This window comes from Cherax quadricarinatus, chromosome 36 (genome assembly GCF_038502225.1).
Source record: "Cherax quadricarinatus isolate ZL_2023a chromosome 36, ASM3850222v1, whole genome shotgun sequence".
Taxonomy (NCBI): domain Eukaryota; kingdom Metazoa; phylum Arthropoda; class Malacostraca; order Decapoda; family Parastacidae; genus Cherax; species Cherax quadricarinatus.
This window is the reverse complement of record NC_091327.1, coordinates 18,528,328-18,549,866: the sequence shown is the minus strand read 5'-3', so window position 1 is coordinate 18,549,866 and position 21,539 is coordinate 18,528,328. Positions and strand designations below refer to the sequence as shown.

At 38.3% G+C, this 21,539-nt stretch overlaps 1 protein-coding gene across 6 annotated transcripts in view; it reads left to right on the top strand.

The window, feature by feature from the left end:
* The window catches only part of LOC128691401 (homeobox protein abdominal-B), a 741,469-nt gene that overhangs the window by 384,120 nt on the left and 335,810 nt on the right, over nt 1-21,539 (top strand). The window lies entirely within an intron of this gene.

Below are 21,539 nucleotides of genomic sequence, written 5' to 3'. Positions count from 1 at the left end.
GATTGTCTGTCTGTCTGTCTCTCTCTCTCTCTCTCTCTCACCTCCGCTTAAATTCCAATGAATATAATTCCTAGGACAATTCGACACATCCATCCTCATCAGAAATCAGTATTAGCTTTTCGAAAATGATGAAAGAGGCGAATAGAACGGCGTCTAATTCACCTTGGAGAATTATAATCTCTCGAGGAAATGGTACGATTATGCTGGTTAGATTTACACGATATCATTTGCGTCTGTGACACTTACGATGTTCAAGAATATATTCATTATGTTTTACGATGACGTTTTATGACAGGTGAGGCATGGCGTGCGAGCGATGATGATTACAGAGGTACCTTACGTGTGTGTGTGTGTGTGTGTGTGTGTGTGTGTGTGTGTGTGTGTGTGTGTGTGTGTGTGTGTGTGTGTGTGTGTGTGTGTGTGAGTGAGTGTGCGGAAGGTATTGCGTGCACTCATCTGCATGTGTGCGTGGAGTTCTTGCTTGCATTAATGTTCCTTTCATTTGCATGTACATTCCTGCAAAATTGTATGTACATAAGAGGCAGCAGGAAAAGGCGATTATTGAAGAATTGAACGTGATGTACGGACGAGAGGATGAGAAAGCTGAAGTGCAGAAGGAGAAAGAGGAGAGAAAGGGACAAAGATAGAAGGGAAAAGAAATGGTTGAGGATAAGGAAAGGAGATAATGGTGAGATCATAAGCAATGTATATGTGAAGAAATAAATAAAATACAGGTATGGTAAGGAAAGAGAGAGAGAAAGAGAGAGAAAGAGAGAGAAAGAGAGAGAAAGAGAGAGAGAGAGAGAGAGAGAGAGAGAGAGAGAGAGAGAGAGAGAGAGAGAGAGAGAGAGAGAGAGAGAGAGAGAGAGAGGAGATAGAGGATTTAAAAACCATAAATTTAAATGCTTCCTTGATCTCCTGGCTATAACTTTTGGAATTCGTATCACAGCCTACATTATATATATATATATATATATATATATATATATATATATATATATATATATATATATATATATATATATATATATATATATATATATATATATGCAATAAGATCACAGTAAACAGAGCTAAATGGTTCGGATATGTTGATGATATTTTGTGTCTTATGCCCAAAAATGAAGATATACACCATTTCCTTGGAAAATTAAATAGCTTAGCCCATTCTATAAACTTTACTGTTGAGTTTGAAGAAAATAACTCATTGCCTTTTCTAGATGTTTCAATTATTAAGGGTAATAATGAATTCAAATTTAAAATTTACAGAAAACCTACAAATAACTGTTCCTATGTCCACTATTATTCCTCGCATCAAGATAGAGTCAAACTGTCTGTTTTCTCATCAATGTTTTTGAGAGCTTTACGAATTTGTAGTCCTGAGTTCATAGATGAGGAAATATCCAAAATTTATGAAATAGGTAATGATTTAAAATACCCAAGAAATGTAATTGATAAATCTTTTAAAGTTGCTAGAAATACTTTTTACAATCCAAAAAGGGACAACCAGCCTTATTCAACTAAAAATATGTTGGTTCTCCCTTACCATGAAAACTTGGTTGATATGCCTTCTCTTCTTAAGACTTTTAATATTAAAGTTGTATTCAAAAATCTTGATACAGTAAAAAAACTTTTGATGAAGAATTCCCCCCAAAATGCTGATGGATGTGTCTATAAGATTCCCTGTAAAATTTGCGATAAAGTTTATTACGGTCAAACTGGTAAAAACCTCGAACTAAGATTAAAACAACATAAATATAGCACTAGAATTGGAAAAGATTCCAATGCTCAATTTATTCATGTAAGAGATTTTAACCATCCAATTGATTTTCAAAAAGTTGAGAAAGTAGTATCAAGCAAGTCCATGGTCGACAGGAATATAATTGAATCTTGTTTCATAAAAAGCAGTTAAATATATATATATATCTATATATATATATATATATATATATATATATATATATATATATATATATATATATATATATATATATATATTTAACAAGTCGGCCGTCTCCCACCGGGGCAGGGTGACCCAAAGAGAAAGAAAATCCCCAAAAAATACTTTCATCATCATTCAACACTTTCACCTCACTCACACATAATCACTGTTTTTACAGAGGTGCCCAGAATACAACAGCTTAGAAGTATATACGTATAAAAATACACAATATATCCCTCCAAACTGCCAATATCCCAAACCCCTGCTTTAGAGTGCAGGCATTGTACTTCCCATTTCCAGGACTCAAGTCCGGTTATATAAAATAACCGGTTTCCCTGAATCCCTTCACTAAATATTACCCTGCTCACACTCCAACAGATCGTCAGGTCCCAAATACCATTTGTCTCCATTCACTCCTAACACGCTCACGCACGCTTGCTGGAAGTCCAAACTCCTCGCCCACAACACCTCCTTTACCCCTTGGGTCTATATATAAGACAATTTTTTTTTATCTCATTTCATATGAACATTGACGCGAAACAGTCGAAGTAGATACACGGCAAAATTCACTAATTTAATTTGCAAGTAGACGCAAGTAAATTGAGGAATGTTTCCCAGAATTATATGTTGACTTACCGTGAATGTTTCTTACATTGACTTTGTAATAAGTGAAGAAAAGGCACAGGTTACAGAGCAAGTTTTTACTGGGATAGTTTACTGCACAGCAGTATAAGCTTGTGCCATTCATTGTGCCATTTAAATCCGATTCGTTGATTAATTTATTTCTCCTCTGTCTCTTTCATTTTTCCAGTGTTAAGATGTATTGAAGAAAAGATCTCGTTGTTGCTTTCTCTATCGACTGTTGGACTTCACTCAGAGATTAAACATCACCCATTAATGCCTAGTGACTTTATTCTTGTTCTTTAGCTAAAATTTTCGAGTCATTAGTACTTAAATGGGTGATCTTTAATCTCTGAATGTAGTCCTACAGTTGAATGAGAAAGCTACAATGAGATCTTTCCTTCAATACATCTTAAAACTGGAAAAAAACGACAGATATAAGAGAAATACATTAATCTTATTCTCTAGCTAAAATCTGAACGTATTTCTCTTCTTTCTGTTTCATTTTTCCAGTCTTAAGATGTATTGAACGAAAGATCTCGTTGTTGTTTTCTTTCTCAACTATTGGACTAAATTCAGAGAGTAAACATCACCCAGTTAAGTACCAATGGCTTTAAAATTTCATCTAAACACAAGACAGATTGTCTTTTAAGAGTTTTAGACTTCGTATATAAGGGAGTTCAGACCTGACCTTAATGACTATACATGCGTTGAAATTTAGACACGTAAAACACAAATTTCGTATCACAAAATTCGTATGACGAATTTTGTGTTAATGTAAGTTCAGCTGGTACTTCTTGGAGCCACCTGGAAGGATATCATTAATTTATCTACTGTACACTATAGCTAGACTACCAACTTTGTACTTTACGTACTATTCCCAACGTACATAGTTGGTTGTGGAGAAACAGTGCAGATAAATTGATGGTACCCTTCCAGCTGGCTCCATGAAGTACCAGCTGAGCTTACATAAAGAATCGTCACAGCTGGTGACTTAAGAACCATATGCACCACTGCATATACTATGTCACTCCACAATAAACGGAGCTCATTCTAGTTATCAGAACCTTGATAAATGAGACACTTGTGCAACATTTGTATCTTTATTCTGGAAACGTTTCTCCATCCACTGTCTTCTTCAGTTCAGTGGAGAGAAAGGTGGAAGATGAAGAGGAGTTTGAGGTAATCAGTCCCTCAACCTGGAGACGGTTTTTAAAACCATTTATTCATATCAAAACGTTTTATTTGTGTGTATTTGTGTATAAAATACAGCTGGTGTTCTAGCTGTAGTTTGTATATATATATATATATATATATATATATATATATATATATATATATATATATATATATATATATATATATATATATATATATATATATATATATAAATATATATATATATATATATATATATATATATATATATATATATATATATATATATATATATATATATATATATATATTGATGTTTAAAGTTCATTATACTTGAGCCTCACTGTGTAACATGAGGTATTTCTCATGTTTATTGTATAACATAAAGTATGCCTCATCCTCACACTAAGATAATGTATTCCTCATTCTCACTATATATAATAAAGTATCCCTCATCCTCACTATATAACACAAAGTATCCCTCATCCTCACTATATAACACAAGGTATTCCTCATTCTCTCTATATAACACAAAGTATCCCTCATCCTCATTATATAACAAAGTATCCCTCATTCTCTTTATATAACACAAAGTATCCCTCATCCTCACTTCAAACATAAACTTCCTCTCACAATTACGCCAGGGTAGTATTTGCGCACATAAAATCCTCATTTTATATGCATTCAGATCTAGCCAATTTAACGCAGGAGATCTGGGCCAGTGGCAACAGCAACAGTATTCGACACCCTTCCAACAGAGGAAGCAATATCAGACATAACGGAGAAAACGGAAGCAATACATGCAGTGAGTGTCAACGGAAGGAGCACCGATATAAAAATAACTAGAAGGGTTACTATTACGTAGCAGTTAGGTTACTGTTAAGTAACTATCAGGTTACTGTTAGCTAAGAAAGAAGACTGAAAGATTGACAGAATAAATAAGACTTGTAGTGCTGCGTTGGAAGGGGATGTATGACTTTAGGGTTAGAGACGTGAAGGGTGTGTGAAAGTGTGAAGCGGGAATAATGATAAATTCAATAAAAGACACAAGAAATTCTGACGAGTAGAACAAGGCAGCTACCGAAAGAGAGGGAAGGAAGGCCATGCTGAACAACTACGAACTACTTGGTTGTGACAACAAAGAAAATTCACTCACATGAAGGAACTGGCCACATCACAGGCAGCAGCATCAGATAAAATCTCTCCATAAATACTGAGAGATGTGGCAAAGATACTATCAAGACCACTAACCAAGATTGCCATGGATACCGAAGGACATGGCAGAGATACTGTCATGTCAACTAACTAGAATCACCACGGATCCCGAAGGAGATAACAGATTTTATCAGCGAGAATAACTGCTGGGTAACTAATAATGCAGTTGCTATCTTAAAAAAAAGAAACGGGCGAGAGGTGCTAAATTGCAGATCAGTATCACAACTGGATATATCAGAGACAATGGACTCACATAATAATTTCGCAATAGATATGTACGATACTGCAGATACTATTTATTAGACATCTTAATGAAACTCTTCAGTAAATCATTGGAGATATGAGTGTTGCAACAAAGACTCTAAATTGTAGAAGCAATCCTGCTCCCACAAGCCTTTCATTACATATCTTGTTAGTTGGCTGGTCTATATCCCCTGTACACCACAATTAAGGCTACTTCAAGCCCTAAAGTAGGGAATATAGTATTGATAAAGCCACTGGATAGTGAAGCGTCTTCAATAAAGACACATGTTGCACATGTGTTAATTCTTCATCTTGTCGGTATTGTGTACCATACATGGACAGTACAGTAACCTATCAACGTATACACATTGGGAGGTATAAGTTTCCAGGTATATATGACTTTCTTGAATGCTTAGCAAGATAATGGAGAAGATAGTAAGGAATATATTAGTAACCTCCGTAAAGCACAGACTTTGCTATACAATATAGCAACATGGGTTCAGAAAGGACACATCACGGATAACTAACTTAACTGACTTATTTGATTAGTTGGCAGAGATCAGAAAAGGCTGAGAGGCATGGGTGAATTGCGTGTTCCTGGACTGTTAAGACACACTTGTCACACTGAAGGCGGAGGTTGCGTTAATCACAAAGGAAGTTGCAAAAATGGACTGTAGTCATGGTGGAGACGGCCGTGGTGGCCGTGGCGGCGGCTGGGAGGGTGTTGCTAGGATGTTGTCCCTGGAGGCTGGAGGTCTTATCTCTTGCACGCCACTCCGACCACCCGCCCCGGGCTCTGGCATGATTTATATGTTCTTTTTGCACTCTCTCAGTCTCTGTGTGCCGACTCGAACGGGGAGCCTTCTGAGTGATTATGGCGGCCATCTTGATGGGTGGAGAGGACTCGTAGCTGTTGTAGCGGTGGTGGTAGGGGTAGTTGTAGTGGTGGTGACTGATAGCTGATGGTAACTAGTAGCCGAAGTTGTGTTGGTGGTGGTGTTGGTGATAGTGGTTAGTCTTTGTAAATGAATTCATCTCACAAGTGGCGTCAGAATTTCTGTACTGAAGAGCTTAAGGGTGGTGGCGAATGGCAGCCGAGGTAGTAGAACTGGTTGTTGTAATGTTGGGGACGCTACAGAAGTAGAAAGAGAAGGAGGGAGACCCCAGAGAGAATCATCGCCCCATACAGTAGCTTCTTGCAAACGTTCTAACATGCTTGGCATATATATATATATATATATATATATATATATATATATATATATATATATATATATATATATATATATATATATATATATATATATATATATATATATATATATATATATACATATATATATATATATATATATATATATATATATATATATATATATATATATATATATATATATATATATATATATATAAATATATATATATATATATATACATATATATATATATATTATATGTATATATATATATATATATATATATATATGTATATGTATATATATATATTTTTTTTTTTTTTTTATTTTATTATCACACTGGCCGATTCCCACCAAGGCAGGGTGGCCCGAAAAAGAAAAACTTTCACCATCATTCACTCCATCACTGTCTTGCCAGAAGGGTGCTTTACACTACAGTTTTTAAACTGCAACATTAACACCCCTCCTTCAGAGTGCAGGCACTGTACTTCCCATCTCCAGGACTCAAGTCCGGCCTGCCGGTTTCCCTGAATCCCTTCATAAATGTTACTTTGCTCACACTCCAACAGCACGTCAAGTATTAAAAACCATTTGTCTCCATTCACTCCTATCAAACACGCTCACGCATGCCTGCTGGAAGTCCAAGCCCCTCGCACACAAAACCTCCTTTACCCCCTCCCTCCAACCTTTCCTAGGCCGACCCCTACCCCGCCTTCCCTCCACTACAGACTGATACACTCTTGAAGTCATTCTGTTTCGCTCCATTCTCTCTACATGTCCGAACCACCTCAACAACCCTTCCTCAGCCCTCTGGACAACAGTTTTGGTAATCCCGCACCTCCTCCTAACTTCCAAACTACGAATTCTTTGCATTATATTCACACCACACATTGCCCTCAGACATGACATCTCCACTGCCTCCAGCCTTCTCCTCGCTGCAACATTCATCACCCACGCTTCACACCCATATAAGAGCGTTGGTAAAACTATACTCTCATACATTCCCCTCTTTGCCTCCAAGGACAAAGTTCTTTGTCTATACAGACTCCTAAGTGCACCACTCTTTTTCCCTCATCAATTCTATGATTCACCTCATCTTTCATAGACCCATCCGCTGACACGTCCACTCCCAAATATCTGAATACGTTCACCTCCTCCATACTCTCTCCCTCCAATCTGATATCCAATCTTTCATCACCTAATCTTTTTGTTATCCTCATAACCTTACTCTTTCCTGTATTCACCTTTAATTTTCTTCTTTTGCACACCCTACCAAATTCATCCACCAATCTCTGCAACTTCTCTTCAGAATCTCCCAAAAGCACAGTGTCATCAGCAAAGAGCAGCTGTGACAACTCCCACTTTGTGTGTGATTCTTTATCTTTTAACTCCACGCCTCTTACCAAGACCCTCGCATTTACTTCTCTTACAACCCCATCTATAAATATATTAAACAACCACGGTGACATCACACATCCTTGTCTAAGGCCTACTTTTACTGGGAAAAAAATTCCCTCTTTCCTACATACTCTAACTTGAGCCTCACTATCCTCGTAAAAACTCTTCACTGCTTTCAGTAACCTACCTCCTGCACCATACACCTGCAACATCTGCCACATTGCCCCCCTATCCACCCTGTCATACGCCTTTTCCAAATCCATAAATGCCACAAAGACCTCTTTAGCCTTATCTAAATACTGTTCACTTATATGTTTCACTGTAAACACCTGGTCCACACACCCCCTACCCTTCCTAAAACCTTCTTGTTCATCTGCTATCCTATTCTCCGTCTTACTCTTAATTCTTTCAATTATAACTCTACCATACACTTTACCAGGTATACTCAACAGACTTATCCCCCTATAATTTTTGCACTCTCTTTTATCCCCTTTGCCTTTATACAAAGGAACTATGCATATATATATATATATATATATATATATATATATATATATATATATATATATATATATATATATATATATATATATATATGTCGAGCCGAATATGTAAAACTGGTCAATTAGCAAGAACTCATTTAAAATTAAGTGATTTCTGAAAATTTCTCTTATACGTTTGAAGATATTTTTTTTTCATTAATGTTAATGTAAAAATTTTTAATTTTGCACCAAAAGAATCTTACAAAACTTACCTAATCTTATTATAACAAGAGCAATTTATTATAGCCTAACCCAACTATATATATTTTAGATTTGTTTACAGTAATTTAATACTAAACAAACACAGTGAAATATATTTTTTTCGTTAGGTTCAGAATGATTTTGGCGAAATTATTGCATATACAAATTTTCACTTGTCCTATATTTCAAAATGAGCGTTGCTATTTAAGCCAAGATCGCAAGTTCTGCCTATTCGGCACGACATATATATATATATATATATATATATATATATATATATATATATATATATATATATATATATATATATATATATATATATATATACATTCATTGACGGAGCAATGATCTGGGATAATCTAACGGGCTCTGAAACCAGACCTGCTCCCCCCAACAACTACAAACAATCGCACTGGGATGGTCCAATAGTGGAAAATATAGCCTCAACAATGCTTCAGAGTGTGTCAGGGAAGGATAGAGCCCGCCTCCTGGCAGTGAGAGCCCCTCATGCTGGGGACATTCTGTTGGCTGTTCCCAAGTCCAGCCTTGGCACACGCCTCGACCCACAGACCATCCGCATCGGTGTTGCCCTTCGACTTGCCGCCCCTATTCTCGCCGAACACAGGTGTATTTGTGGCAGTGAAGCAGCAGACCGATTCGGGTACCATGGTCTTGTGTGCCGTAAGTCCGAGGGAAAGACTGCAAGACATGAGGAGGTTAATAACATTATCAAGAGGAGCCTCACAACAGCTGGATGCCCAGCAGTAAGGGAGCCACCCCAACTATGCAGATCTGGTGGGAGCCAGAAGCGTCCTGATGGTATAACCCTTCAAGCCTGGACAGATGGGAAGCAGGTGGTGTGGGACTATACATGTGCGTCTACCTTGGCTGATACCTATCTCCAATACACCAGGGAGGAAGGAGGGGCAGCTGCCAGCTTCAGGGAGTCCCAAGAGTCTAGAAAATATGGAGAACTTGCCCATCATTATATGTTTGTTCCCATAGGCTCAGAGACCCTTGGCTCATGGGGAAAGAGTGCATCTAAATTCCTTAAGGAGCTGGGAAAAAGACTCATCAGGGTAACTAGGGATCCCAGGGCAGCTAGTTTTCTGTTCCAGCGGCTCAGAGCGGCTGTTCAAAGGGGTAATGCCCACTGTATTTTGGGCACACGCCCCAGCTCTGAGGAGCTGGATGAGATTTTCGCCTTATAATCGGTGATACACACGTAACAACATGTACCTTATATGCCACCTTTATATCAACAATGTATCTCTTAAATCTTCTGCACCATATTATGTAATAAAATACTCCTATTGGTAAAAAAAATATTAAAAGATGGGGTGGTAGGGGAAGTGGAATATTCAAACGGCTTCAGGAAGAAATCCAAATATTCTTCCTTGAAGCCTTCTTATCCACTTCTCCGAGGCTATGGGTCCCACAATTTACACCAGAGGTGGACCCCATCCTATATATATATATATATATATATATATATATATATATATATATATATATATATATATATATATATATATATATATATATATATATATATATATATATATATATATATATATATATAAGCATCACTGTACAGCTAGGAAATCCCTGACCGCCGCACATCATCTGGAGTCAGTTTTTACTCCCATCTGTGTATACAGTTTTTTCTTTATGACATTAAGACTTGCAGCATGTGTAAGGTGAACCAGATGGAGGTGAGGCTGAGAGAGGAAAGAGGGAAATATTGGGTTGGAAAAGAGGGAGAGGAAGGGCAGAGTGAAAGGAGAGTAAGAGGAGCAGAGGGAGAAGACTAGAGTCAAGTGACGGTATAAACCACCTCGAGAAACGGTCCATATATGCGATGTTCTTGACGTCAGCATATCTCATTACTCCAATTACTCAAGAGTCACTATACACACATACACACACACACACACACACACACACACACACACACACACACACACACACACACACACACACACATGGAGACGATAACTAAAAAAGTATAATACATGAAGAGAACGAAATTTATCTCAGAACAAAAACGTGGCTTTAGAAATGAAAAGTCTTGCCCCACAAACCTGATAGACACGTTTCACTCATTTATGTAAATAATGAAAAAATGGAGAAAACTACATTTCCACTGCCCGCAAGAAAGCCTTTAACGCTGTACAAGACAAGCAATGTACGCAACTGAACGCCACACCAATATGACTGTAAAGAAAAACTTAGGTTATAAAAATAAGTCATAATATGATATGCTGTGTCAGAAAAGACACAGGTGCAGAGCAAACTTTTATTACGCTGCCTTTTCGCTTTATGCAAAGGTTTATTAGTAACTTTGTCAAAATGTGGGCGTTCTCTGCAACTTTATTTTCTTCATTAATTTAAGCAGCATGTTGTTCGTGTCACTAGCGGAGTTCCACAAGGGTCAATTCTAACACCTTCAGTAATCCTGATATTATGACAGTGACCTGTTAGGAGAACTAGAAACTTAACGACGGCATTCACAGATGACCTCAAGACTATGAGAAGAAGCCAGATCGATGAAGACTGTAACGAACTTCAAAATTACCTTAACCGGTTAGAGGAATGTTGAGAGAAGTGTTTGAAATATAAAGTAAATAAAACGGAATAAAGTGGAAAGAGATTAGCGTATCTCATGAGATAAGATACAAAAAGATCAGGCAGTGTGTACTACATGGGAGAAGAGGAATTAGATGACTCAAACAATGAAAAGAATCCTCTCCACATACACGAGTCAACATGAATCGAATTTCTTGGTGACTTATGTTATCCTAGCAAACATAATGTCTAGAAACCCAAACAAGGAATTTTCAGATTCCTACCACAATATGTATCAATCTCTTTGCATAATATGCAGGTTAGCTTGGAGGCCCCACCTAGATAAACACATCTGCAAGGGAGAGAAGGTTCAAAGATTCTACTCAAGGCTCGTACCGGAGCTGAGGGACATGATACAATGAAAGACTGCACGAAGTAGATCTCACGACACTAGAAAAACGGAGGGAGAAGGGAGACATGATCACAGCATCCAGGATACTACAAGGAGAAGACTAGGTAGATACTGGTAGAATACTCATGATAGACTCTGCCTTTGGCCATTTAACCTTTCCTCCTTTCCAACTCCATAATTTTCTTCCTCTCGTTTATACCTTTTACCTGGCAAATCATCATCATCGCTCACTCCCAACGCACCTTCACGCTTCTCATAATGCTTTCCCCTTCCAGGTATCCTTTCTGATTTCCAAGTTTCGTCTTCTTTTTTACCTCTCAGTCTTTCCTAGTTTCTCCTTTCCTCAACTTTTCTCATCTGCTTCCCAGCTCTCATTTCCTCCCCACCCCACGCAGCCCTCGTCTTCTCCTCCCCACCCCACGCAGCCCTCGTCTTCTCCTCCCCACCCCACGCAGCCCCCGTCTTCTCCTCCCCACCCCACGCAGCCCTCATCTTCTCCTCCCCACCCCACGCAGCCCTCGTCTTCTCCCATACCAAACCTTACCTTATCCTACCAAGAAACTTCTTCCCTACAATGCTGCCTCATTCTGTATTCATCTCCCATTTTCACTACATTTTCCCTTGTCTCTTCCCATCTCTCTCCTCTTCTCCACAGCTGACTGTTCTCCTCTCCACACAGAATAGAGAGAGCTTCACATTCCCCTCTCCTCCCTTCAGCCCTTTTCCCCTCATCTCCCCACACCCCTCTGCACTCCCTACTACACAGAAGGGCTGCTAATGAATCCACTGTTTCACAAAAGCAGTAAACCTTAGCTTACTTCACCCGACGATGCCCACTACCTCAGCCTCCTCTTCCTCATTCATCTATTTCTCTTCCTTGTCCTCTTCTTTCCTCCTCATCCTTTTCCCCTCTTTCTCCTCTTCCTCGTACTCGTCCGTTGTTCCTACTCCTACTTAGGGAGAATGAGATGATAAAAAGTGACTTAGTAGGTAAGGTGAACAACATCGATACATAATTTAATTAGAGTTTCTGTTTCTGGTACGTTGCCCTTCAACGTAGGGAGAAGATGGGGTGGCCTTGGTGCCGGTGAAGGGCTCTTGATCCAACTAATGGAAACTACTTCTCTCCTTTCTCGGATCAAACCTCATTCTCTCTCATTTTCCAGGCACTGCATGAACTCATACAGGTTCACTGTTTTCCATTGAATGGCATGATAACAGTGTCCACTGCCCTATTCTTACAAAAACTCTCGAAATTTATCACAGGCAGAGACACTCTGACTTTTAAATAGGATCTGTGGAATTCTTAGCTACTTTGACGGTCATCATCTGACAGGCATCATCTGAGGGGCATCATCTGACAGGCATCATCTGAGGGGCATCATCTGACAGGCATCATCTGACAGGCATCATCTGACAGGCATAATCTGACAGGCATCATCATCTGACAGGCATCATCTGACAGGCATCATCTGACGGTCATCATCTGACAGGCATCATCTGACAGGCATCATCTGACGGTCATCATCTGATGGGCATCATCTGACGGGCATCATCTGACAGGCATCATCATCTGACATGCATCATCTGACAGGCATCTTCGGTGTCAGGAGAGGCCTGTCTTGTTTCCTGACGAACAAAACATCAACATCTGGGACCGATGATGGTAAAGGTACATTGATATGTGCTAATATTTAAATGTTAACAAACATCATTTAAGGTTTATCCACAGCTAGTTGTGTTAGTACTGTTTTCTCACTTTATAACATAGTTATTTATAATAACAATTATTGCTATACGAAAATTATGAAATATTATTGCAAAAATAGTTGCTCCATTTTTTTCTTAATATTGTGATTATCATGTTTATACATGTTTCTTTTTCTCCGTGGAAGTGCTTAATTATCTGCATATATACGCAGAGTGAAGTATATCCACATATATACACAGAACGAAGTATATCCACATATTGCTTCCGTCATCCCTCCCCCTCCCACGTACCCCCAGCCAGCGTGCTCTAGTCAAGAGAGTGCCAAGCCTCTGGTATACAAGGGCGAGAGTCACCCATTATTACTCTCCTAACCTGAGCGTTAAGGCGATTATGATCCATTTGGGCGGGCCTCTTTACCGTCATGGAGAGTGTCAACAGGCTAGTTTGAGCGGCAGGATATTCGTTCATCTCGTTAATGGAAGCAGCAAGTGATATGTCAACTGCTTGTTAAGTAGAAACAGTACATCATGTCACCTCAGGGAGACAGCGGTGATAAAAGCACTTTTTAGAAGTCAAGTTTGTTTGGTCCATCTCAGTTTTGGGAGCCAGGAGCAGTAGCAGCAGCAGCAACAGCAGTAGCAGCAGCAGCAGCAGCAGCAGCAGCAGCAGCAGCAGCAGCAGTAGTAGTAGTAGTAGTAGTAATAGTAGTAGTAGTAGTAGTAGCAGCAGCAGCAGCAGCAGCAGCAGCAGCAGCAGCAGCAGCAGCAGCAGCAGTAGTAGTAGTAGTAGCAGCAGCAGCAGCAGCAGCAGCAGCAGCAGCAGCAGCAGTAGCAGCAGCAGCAGCAGCAGTAGCAGCAGCAATAGCAGCAGCAGCAGCAGTAGCAGCAGCAACAGTAGCAGCAGCAGCAGCAGCAGCAGCAGCAGCAGCAGCAGCAGCAGCAGCAGCAGCAGCAATAGCAGCAGGAGCAGCACTCTTCGAAATAAGTTCTGACCCCAAGACAAAATGCTGATGTAGGATTATAGCAACGAACCAATAATAGAAGAATAACACTGAATTTCTTTTTTTTCTGTATTTGTCTGCAAATAAAAATCATTGATCATCATACGTGTTTGCAGTGAGTTATAGTGGGTTACATGTTAGCCTTTCTAGTACGTACAGTGATTTACCTAGCTAGACGAAGCTTATCACGCCGGCATGGTACAGTGGTTAGCTGGTTAGCTTGCCGGTTTCTTGATTGGCTTGCCATGGTTTCAAGCCACACTTCATTCAGCGAGTTGTTTACAATCCTTCCGTTACGTTGTTGCAAGTCAAAAGTCTTTTAACTCTGTTACAGTAGATAAGAGGACGGACTGCAGGACATTCTCGCACCAAGAATGATAAACGTCAGCCATTCCACGTTTCATTTCTTTAATGAACCATTTCATCTCCAGACGTATCACGACGTTAAATACCACGTGGTTAAATATACATCTCCATAAATGTAGGTAGACTAACCCAACCTAAATTAATTTAATCAAACTTAAAACAGAGAAAATACAGAATAATTAAACCGTCGGTTCCCGGCGCTTCATTAGAAAGAATAAATAAATACAGTGCTAATTTACTAATTACTAAAAGCATTTAAGAATTTATTAATTAAGTCTGAAAAAGAAAGACACTGAAGATGAAGTATTTGAGAAGTAACAGTAAATTCTATGAATAAATTCTGAGGCGACCTCCGCTAAGAGACAAAAGGTCGCATTACTCTGAGAGCCACAGGGGGAAAAAAAAAACAGAAAAATATATGTTTATGGATTTTCTTCAAATAGAAGTAGTAATTGATATGTCTTTGAAGTGTGGACATATTTGACTCACAAAGACCTTTGTGACTCCTTTTTATGTACCATTTATTTTGCACGTCATTGTGAGATAATTAATGAGAACTTTAAAACACTAACCCAACTTGAAGACAAAACACACGAGTTACAGAGCAGGCTTTTACTGAGACATCATTTTGTTTTGCGTAGAGCTTATCACGTATTGACATGGTAAAGCTCTACACAGAGCGAAACATTGTCTCAATAAAAGCTTTTCTTCAGTTTGTCTTCGTCTTCATACTTGCCAAAAATATTTCATTTCATCTTTTGGCTCAGTTTGCTAAAGCTGTGTTCTCTAAGTAAAAGCTTTACACTGACCGTCAGTTTCAGGAACTTTTCCTACTGGTATGAAGCCTTCGTAGTTTCTGTGACGTATTTTAAGAGATAGTTTGTGTGCCATGCTATGGAACGACCATTTTTAAAGAGGGTAAAAACGTAGTTCCCATCAGCCAGGAATATTCATCCATTAGTGTCAGGAAAGACAGTTGTTGAAAGTAGATAGTTATTAAACTTTTGAATAGTCGCAGTGTTTTTCAATATATGGACGAGAGCCTGAGAGTCTTTTAAGGCTTAGCAGAGAGCAGACGTTGTTACTTTGTGTCAAGAGAAAGGGGACAAGACAGATTGTAAGAATAATAAGATAATATGTCTCTTAAACATTATTATTTTCATGGAGAAACAATGAAACTGTTTGGATTATCCTGTGTCTGTGGAATGAAAGGTAGTCAGGCATGATTTAAAAAAGGAAAGAGTAGCTCCAGTACCTTAATTCAAGAACCCTTCACCAGAGGATCTCTCTGAAACAATTAATTTTTTTCCAGAAACTAAATTTAATCTTTTCAGTCACGTGTTCTTCATAAAACCCTAAAATACAAATGCATCAAAAGTATTCACCAGCTCTTTTTCTGTAAACGTTCTCGCGAAATCTTCTGAAAATATTTCCGTGAAATCTTGCAAGAAAGTTTCCCCGACATCCAGGGACAGTATCGTAACTGCCCAAGTTTATTTGCGAAAGCAAGAGCAATTTTATTTTACTCTTATTCCCAATCTTCTTTCACTATAAAAGTTCATTCATTTTTTTTTCTTTTTCAAATGTACCAGCTGAACCTCAAGTGGTCAAGTACTCACGAAATATTTTAAACGTTTACGGAGGAAAATCCTCTGGTGATTTCTTAGTTTTGACCTCGTAGACATTACTACTAATTGTTATCAATACTGAAGAACACTCGTGGGTTTGTCTTGCAACATGATCATAGGGAAGGAAAAAAAATGGGTGGAGATGAACTCTCAGTGGATAACATGAAAATGTGAGGAGCTTAATAAAAGAGTCCATGATGGATTTACAAACGAAACAAGACAGAAGTAGTAAAGAGCACATGATGGACCTGGACACATCACACGCAACAGATCCAGATAAAATCTCACAATGAAAATTTATGGAGACGGCGGAGGTGGTAAGCAGGCCACTAACGAGGATCTACAGCACATCACTAGAGACAGGAAAGCTGCCACAGAGTTGAAAACCTTCAAATATATTATTGATCCCTATAGCAATTGCACTTAATACCAAGCAAATGAATGAAGCAATTAGAAGTTAGTAGATCCCGTTAAATTGGAGATTCTCTTTTAGATAAACCAGAATAAACTCAAGAGGATAAATCCTTCTTCAGTAACCAAATTGAATTTTACTACTCGGTGGATAAAAATTATATATTTAAAATAGAGAGGAATGGTTGGACTGTGTATTCATAAACTGCCTAAAGATTTTTGTCATGGCTTCTCACAGGATATTAATTTTCAAGCTGGAATACTAAGCTGAAGTAACTCGGAAGGGACAACAGTGAATAAGAAAATATCCAACAATTATAGTGAGAGATGAAAAACCAGGATGGAGAGAAGATATAGACAGAGTAACACTTGGGTCGGTTTTTGGGATAATCCTGTTTCTGATGATTGTAAATAATCTACGGGAGGTTGGGAGGGGAATGGGCTATTACATGTCATTGTTTTCTGATTAGGCATAACTAATGAGAATAAGACGGAAGAGGATTTCAAGATGCTACAGAAAGACTTGAAGAAGCAAGACTTGAACAAGCAAATGAAATGGTTCAACAATTGGTTATTGGAATTCAACCCCAACAAAAAGAGAGGTTATGGGAATAGAATGAACAGATAGGAGGCCACAAGAGGAGCACTAGCTTAGGAGACAGTTCATAGTATGGGACAGAGAAAAAGACCCAGGATTGGACATCCATGTTATCCTCCTAAGCAAAGTCAGTATTTCACTGTGACTAAAACAGTCGGATGGGTTACTGTTACTCAAACCGGAAAGCATTTCTGTTCTTGGCCCACGATTACTTTAAATACGTTTTCAGTAAGTTGTTTTGAGTGAATGGATGTGTGTTCATTTCCCTCAAGTTGTCGGTAGTCATTTGCCTTGTTACTACAAAAATTTAGAAGATTACAACGAGGCTCTTTCCATAATTGTGAGGGATGGAATTTGAACATAGGCTAAGAGAACTCGATCTTACATCACTGGAAGAATAGAGAATAAAGGAGACATCATCACAACTTATAAGATTGAGAGGGACAGATTATGATAGGAAATAGAACGAGAGGACCCAGGCTGAAACTAGCAGGATACAGATGATCAAAACTTTAAGTCGCAACTTGGTAATAGCCCATCGTGAGCAGAAACGTCGTTCAGTCTTCTCTCCAATTTGTGAGTTAGCTGTAAATGTTCACTATTTTCACATATCGAAAACGTGTCTTTTCATAAATGTCACGCTCTAGTGCTACTCCCTGCTAAGAGTACCTGATACTCTTAGCAGAGCAGAAACTCCATGTGGGAATATTTGGGTCTGAGAAGAGGTTCACTCGCCTGGCTAGGCTACAGTGGCTCCTCTCTTCTCTTTCCATCAGTTAAGGTCCACTTAATAGTTCCTCCTCGCCTTTACCGCCTCCAGTTAAGTGTCTTTTATCCACGGCAAAGTGTGATGCTTCTTCCACAGTTGCCAGGGCCTCTGCAACTGTGCTCCAATATCAAAGAAAAAGTATAATGCAATATACATTCACAAATATTTCAATGCTCATAATTATATATATATATATATATATATATATATATATATATATATATATATATATATATATATATATATATATATATATATATATATATATATATATATATATATATATATATATATATATAGTAATAATATGTAGGAACATTGGAGTTGCTTTTGCAATTAATATTTTTTAGCATTTATATTTTCACAAAAAAATTCATGATGCAACAACGTCGGGTGATGCCTCTTCTGGAGAGTAACGACGAGGAGAGCGAGGTTCATCATTCTTCGACATTCAACGTCATCCAGTGATACTGTAAGCCTAACTGTGTAGTTTTTCAAACCTCCCGCTACAAGTTTTTATCTTGGCCCGAAAGTCTTTCACTGTACAGACTTCTGTTAACAGTTCGTGAATACGTAGGTTATGTGAATCATACTGCCTCGCTCTCACTTTACTAAAGCTTACACACACATACAGTAGGCTGCCTCGTTCTCTCGCTCCCTCTTTTCCCTGCTTGCACGGGTACAGCTTCGACTACTGCTAGTACAGATATACAAGAGTTTATCTTCCATCTTAAAAGATTACTGCTGACTTTTACTTTTTTATATATTAATTGCATAGCAACACGTTCAGATACTGACTGAACGACGTTACGTGAACCATACAAACTATAACGATCGCATGGATCTTTTCGTTTAAAGCTTATTCCGTAAGCCTTAAACGAAGATCCTGTGTAAATTGACTAATATCCTTGCAACTGCTAATGGGGCATCTGTATACATCACTCCACCATTATATATAAATACCCATCTGAAACCTTGTCAACACTGTTGCTATCTAAAAGATCTTTGGCACGTTTTTCGTCATAGGTTCAACATAACCGTTAAAGGCAAAGGACCATGCTCCTAGAGCATTGCCGAAGACTAACCGAAATGTGTACCGGGAATGCAAGAGATATGAGACCCCAAAATAATCTGTTTAGCTTTTAACCCAATAGTCACAGGCTTTTATCCTGACTCAAAAGTTCTTCAGCGCAGTGACATGTGTCAGCTGTTCTGTTAATGACTACGTAGACAAATGAGCCATGTTCCCCTCTCCTTCGCATTACCTACATATACACTCAGGATTCCCCTTTCTCAATCTCTTCTCTCCACGCATCGGTATTACTTTACCTTACAAGTATTATGACTTGTGTACATTATATATAAAGAACGTAGCGGACTCCTGCTGTCATACACCGTGCTCAGTGTCAGTGTCACTCTAGCTTCCTTAACAAGCTAATATAGGTTGTTGAGGGAAGGATGGCTTTGTTACCGTGTTAAATAAAGAGTCATCTACGTTTTCTTGGCTCATTTTGCCTTAATATTCTCAGTAAGTGCATCTCTAGAATATTTCGTGAACATTCAAGGCACTGCTATTCATTTCTTTTACGCAATGTATCATGAATAAATTACATTTTGAATTCGTTTGCTTTGGGTTTACTCAAACATATATATATATATATATATATATATATGTATATATATATATATATATATATATATATATATATATATATATATATATATATATATATTTATATATATATATATATATATATATATATATATATATATATATGTCTTGCCGAATAGGCACAACTTGCGATCTTGGCTTAAATAGCAACGCTCATCTTGCCATATAGGACAAGTGAAAATTTGTGCATGCAATAATGTCGCCAAAATCATTCTGAACCTAACGAAAAAAATATATTTCACTGTGTTTGTTTAGTATTAAATTATTGTAAACAAATCTAAAATATATTTAGTTTGGTTAGGCTAAAATAAATTGTTCTTGTTATAATAAGGTTAGGTAAGTTTTCTAAGATTCTTTTGGTGCAAAATTATAAATTTTTACATCAACATTAATGAAAAAAATATATCTTTAAACGTATAAGAGAAAATTTCAGAAAGGACTTAATTTTAAATGAGTTCTTGCTAATTGACCAGTTTTACATATTCGGTACGACATATATATATATATATATATATATATATATATATATATATATATAATGTATGTATAACATACACCCACACAAAAACAATTCAAAAGAATCACATCAAGCAATATCAATTACGTAAGATTACCAGATAAGTATATATTTTATTCTTTGGGTTTCGTCGAGCAAGCATCCTGCCAAACGATCTTATTAAGTGGAGATGATGTGAGAGGCTGCGTAAGCCCTGGCGCTTGTGGCCCAGCCTTTGCCAGGTCACCATGGGTCGCAGGAGGAACCCCTGGCAGGTCAGACCCGCTTCCCATGAGCAGGTCGGCAAACATTGCTCTGCTATAAAAGCAATATCTGCAGGTTTATTTCCCGTTAATATAAGTTTTCAAAGACGAATGACGATTTTATTCCAAATCCTTGGCGTTTGTCCCATTTCAGTGATGAAAAGCGTAGCAGCGAGGAGTTTTAAAAGTTAGCAAATGAGTGGTAGGTGAGCCAAGCTCCGCCCTCCCTGCCAGACTCCTTCCCTGAGTGGTGGAGATGTGGCGGCCATATTGATTCTTGGTCTGCGTCTCATCCGTGGCTGCTGCCGTGTACTCCATATCCTCCCACTCCTTACATTCCCCATGTACACAATGCTTCTTCACGCCGTCTTTGTATTATTCTACGCTTTTAACTTTGACTTTGAGTTGATGCACACTCAGCTTGACCCTCAGTTCTGAACCTGACAACGTTATATTCACAGTTTGTTGATGTGGTTAAGTTGCCAAATTATTATTTTTGTTTGGGAAGGCTCATGTTAAACATTTTACTACTTTAAACACAAACATTAGAGATAAAAAGGGATGGGAAGAAAGTACTCTGATCTGTAGTTTTCCTTATTGGTTGCTCCTTTAGACAGAGCGATGCCACACTTGAAGTATGAATTACACAAAACCTCATCTCTTCGCTCTTCCAAAAACCTTTCAGGAACGAACATTAAAAAAAAAAAAACCTAGCTCGTTTAGCATTCGGGCAATTTGCACCATACGGAACGAACTGTGTTCCTGTGGGAATAGTATTTGGATTGGGACATGAATATATGAATACATCTCTGTCGGGAAATGAGATAGGGTCTGAGGAGGCTTGTCTCTTCTCAAGAGACAAGCCTCCGGGATCTTGCTGTCTCGAAATGTTGAGCTCAGAAGCTCTTCGTATCACTTGTAAACATTGTCATCTTCAAGGAAGGGAGGAAGACCTGGTTGAGACCTGCCTATCATCACTGTGGCAAGAGGACATGAGAGTGATTCCTCACAACGCTGTACACATGATACAAGCATCCAAACAAAAGCTAAATGTGCAATAATTGTCCAAAAAATTACAGTTTCATGAATCATTGTGAAACGGTGGCAGCGTAGGCGGCGGCGGCAGCGG